The following is a 4,807-nucleotide window of genomic DNA, read 5'->3' as shown; positions in this document are numbered from 1 at the left end:
GTCTGGGAAAGCAAGACATGAGCCCTTTAGGAAGCAACCCAATGTGCATGCAAGGCCGAACTTAGATTAGCTGAGTTGTTTTGAAGAGGCATCAAATAATTGATCAGGAAGTAAAACTGTGATTATAGAATAAAATCACAGTTGAATTGTAGCAAATAATTGCAAAAATAATTAAAGTCACAAATCCTCCCAGTAACAATGTGAAACAATTCTCTTTAGTGCCCCACAGGGATGGGACTTGCTGGCTTTGATTGGGATTAAACCTGGAGGTGAAAGGAAAGGAAGTAAAGTCTAGGAGAAATCATATTGAGAACATATCATCTATGAGGAAAAAAATAAACTTGCTAAGAAGTGAGTATAGACATTATATAATTTCCATTTCAAAGGATATAATTTCTTAGAGTTCCTTTAATGAATTTTTAAGGGAGCCGGGGCAGGGGTGGGCTTCCGTACACTGACAGACTTCCAGTCTGCAGTTTCTTTCTTTTGTGCTGTAGTGAAAGAGAGATGCCTAGCCTCAACTTTCCCGCTGGAAAAAAATAAAAGGAAGTCAATTAAGGGGAATCTTTTATTTTCCCCAGTGAGAATTATAAATATGATTATGGTAAGCAGAATGCTGAATTCAAATTCATGACATCATTATGACTCCAGCTTTTATGCATAAACAGCATATACACTGCGATGTGTTCCTACTAGAAGGAACCCTGGTGTCAGAGGAATTCATCTCAAAATCTGTCTCCCATCATTTTAAAAAAATTGCACTGTAGCAAAAATACAGTGGATTGCTTATTTTTCAGTTGGTCTTCATGTGATGCATTTGGTCTGTCTCCTCGTGCAAATGACCCAACAACAAATATTTGATCAATTTGGATCATCTCAGATTTCTCAGAAATTTAATAGACAAATGGCCTAAGCAAAAATAGGTATCATTGGAGAACTTTAAAAGAAAAATAATTATGTAAAAATTAATCCTGAATTCAAAACACACTGTGCAGGGCCATAACCCCTCTTTGGTGTGTTCACTTCTCATTCATAAGTTTCATACGCCAAAGTTTGTGCCATTGTTTATATAACACATGCAGGTATGTCTTGTCTGATATATGTCGTTACTTATCCTCAGCCAATGATTTAAAGCTTGAAAAAATATCTTTTGATGAGCCCAGATCCTCAGGGTTTTGTTGTTGTTTGTTTGTTCCTTTGCTTTATTTTTGAAACATGAAGCATTGGTGATACAGGGATATTGCCTAGTAGCATAAACCGGTAAACTGTCTAGGACAAATTAATGGTACCTCCCCTTCCATGGAAGATAGCCCTCTGTCATGGAAGGCAGCCTTCCCCCATTGAAGGCAGACCTCCTTCATGAAGGGCAGCCTGCCCCAATGGAAGACAGTCCCACCTGCTAGGTAGACCTCCCCCATGGTAGCCAGTACTCTCTCATGGAAGACAATCCTCCCCCATGGTAGCTAGTCCTCCCCTATGGTAGTTAGAACTCCCCCATGGTAGTCAGAGCTCTCTCATGAAAGACAATCTTCCTCATGGTAGCTAGTCCTCCCTCATGGTAGGCAGACCTCCCCCATGGCAGTCAGAACTCCTCCATGGAAGACAGTCCTCCCCCATGGTAGGCAGTCCTCCCCTATAGTAGGCAGACCTCCCCCATGGTAGGCAGACCTCCCCCATGGTAGGCAGACCTCCCTCATGTAAGACAGCCTTCCCCCAGGGAAGGAAGCCCACCCACATGGAAGATAGCCCTAACACATGAAAGACAGCCTTCCCACATGGAAGGTCCACATTTAGACCTGGCCACAATCCTTATCCTCTCCTGAGCACCAGGTCTCTGAACAAGCAGAGATTTGACCTAGATCAAGGTTTACATCCCATGCCTATTAATCTTCCTTCTGGTTTGCCAGTGGTCTTTGTTTTCATCCATCTTCCCTTCTGGACTTCACAGATGTGTCCTTCTGCTCTTCCTGGATCCAGGGTTTTCTCTTTGTGCCTTGATCTTCCCACTGCTCAGACATGACCCGCAGTCCTCTTCCCTTTCCTCGAGCTGCCTTAGTGGCAAGGCCTTTATACAGTCTGTTATTACCCAATCAAGCGAAATAGCATTGTTCCTTTGTGGAAAATAAGCAGAGAGCAACTGGATGATGAAAGCCAAATCCCTGTGTGGAGTCAGGCAATGCTAACCCTCCCGACTATTTCACAGCTCCACCCCATCACTTTCTACTCTGTAGCCCACTGCTCTCCCTCATGCCCCGAACAAGAGCCTTTTCTCTCAGAAGAATCATTGTTTCTCACCTCTTATTTCCTATCTGATGTTTGCCGTGAGCCCTACCTTGAATGTGGTCGCATGGAACACGCCCACCTGCTGTCACTAGACATTCAAATCTCTGACTGATTCACGTGCATGATTACTGTCATTATTACAATTCATTATGCTCCAAATTGCCTGCTTTGTAGATGTATTCTGCCTATTGTTTATTGTCTGTCTTCACTACCTGACTGGCGAACAAGAATCAGAATCTCTTTATTATTCATTGATCCTCCCAGGAACATAAAACACTGCAATAGTTAAGAATATTAACTCGACAACTGGATCACAGGTTTTGTGTGATAAGACGCAAAATGGATGTGGTCTCTTATGGCTATATTCAGAAGGACTTTTGTTTGGAGAGAATGATGTATTCATGATATACAATAGCCCTCTAAAGCAGAGTATTGATGTTTTTCCTTTGCTGGGGCATCTCTAAGAGAGAGGAACCTCTGGAATGCCAGTCCAGCTTTCATAAAGCATTCTTATTCCTGCGTATTACGGTAGAAGAATGAGGCTACGGTCTGACATTGGCTTTGTTTCTTCCAACTTGCAAAGAGTTAGGCTTTTCACGCTCCCACTCTCTTGCATCGTTATGTGCTAAAACAAAAAGAAGAAAAGGAGGGGAAAAAATGCAATTTAGTCAGTAGTAGCCCACTGAGCATCTTTTTTAGACTGTGTTTCCCAAATGATATCCCAACAATCATAGTAATTTGGCGTGTTATGTTCTTGATTCTCGTGGGCAGAGAGTGATTATGTAAGAAAAGAAGGTATATTTGAGCCCTTTGATACTGTACTTAGCCAAGGCACACCACCAGCTGACAGCAATCAGGCACGGAAGAGCAATTAGGCAGGAAGTGGCCAGAGTGTGTCTGAGCTTAATGAAGGCAGAAAAGGTGATGATCACCGGTTGTTTGGTCAGCATACTGGGCGTTCGGAGTACAGAGTGTACAGCATAGAAAGGAAGAAGTATTAGCAAGCCCTGCATGGTTAATGATCACCTTGAAATTCAGAAAAGGTTGCTTGTTATGCAGATGTGTGGGAGACCAGTCCAAATGTCAGGGACTCCTGTGGTCTGTAGGGTATATACCACATGGCATGGAAAGTAGAGAGAGGTTGCATTCTACAAGGTTATCGTTTCCCTCTTAGGAGAGACTATTACCTTGGTTTACAGAAAGCTTACTGCTTAATATAAAGTAAAATGATCCTGGAGCTAGGGTAAGAATCAAGTTATTTGCTTGGGTGAGGAAAAGATTCAAACAGATGAAGTTAGGACAAAATGATTAAAATTATGTCAAGTATAGATTCACAAACTCTGTGACAATGGAAAAGTATTGCTTTTCATAGCAATTAGTGATGTCAACAGAACGGGTTAACAAAAGTCCTGGTTACTTAACAAGGTGCTCATGGGTTGGAAGAGTTTGAAATCATAGACCAAGTTCATCTTTTTGACTTGATGCATAGGAGTTATGAGACTTCAGGCGTGTAATTTAACACCTTCCACTCTTGATTTTTCTGTTTGGGCAATGGGACCATTTCCCAAGCTTATGGCTTACTGAAATGAGAAATGAATGAGATAATGTCTGAAATAGCTGAATGTCTGAAGCCAGAGATGCTGCACAAGGCAACATTGAACTTGACTTTATACTCTTCTGATTAGTACATGATGTGCACCCAGGGGACTTAGCTTTTCATGTACAGGTAAGAAAGTTCAAGGTGGAAGAAACAGGAAGACGTACAACTTCAAGGGGCTATGAGTTGGCTCAGTTGGTAAATTTTATCCCCACTAGCAGCATGGATATAGAATCCAGGCCTGCAAGACAAAGGCACCAGCACCGAAATCTCATTCTATTCAGTTGAGATAAACATGTGAGCTGAAAGTTCACTAAGAGATTCTGCTTATAAAGGAAATACAGAGAGTGATTACCTCTGGCTCCAATCATGGACAAATATGTATGTGTGCACCTAAATAAACCTGTATACAGGTTTACGTTCATATATATGTATATACAAATATACATATATATACATATATATATATGAATGACATGCACAGACACAGATACACACATGCAAACAAATTTGTAGTTAAAAGTTAATAGCATTGTTGAGAGTAGATAAAAATGACTCAAGCATTATTCTTTGCTTCCACAGAATACTAATACCTGGGTTATACAAGTGCCTTGTCACAGTAGTACATACCACATATTGTTGTGATATGCCCTTTGTCACTTTAACTGTCTTTCACCTATCTAATCAAATGTAAGCACATATGTGTGTTTGTGTGTTGTGTGTGTGTGTGTGTATATATATATATATATATATATATATATATATATATATATATACCAAGAACTTTTGTGATCATTGAATGCCTTATTGCTAATATTTTGAACTTACTTATGTTTTAAGAACAAAAATAATTCTGGTTGAAGGAACTTGGCAACATTTTGATTGTCACAGAACATTAGAATTGAAAATGTCTACTTATAACCTCCT

The sequence above is a fragment of the Rattus rattus genome, chromosome 9, assembly GCF_011064425.1.
Source record: "Rattus rattus isolate New Zealand chromosome 9, Rrattus_CSIRO_v1, whole genome shotgun sequence".
NCBI classification, from domain to species: Eukaryota; Metazoa; Chordata; class Mammalia; order Rodentia; family Muridae; genus Rattus; species Rattus rattus.
This window is presented reverse-complemented; position numbering follows the sequence as displayed.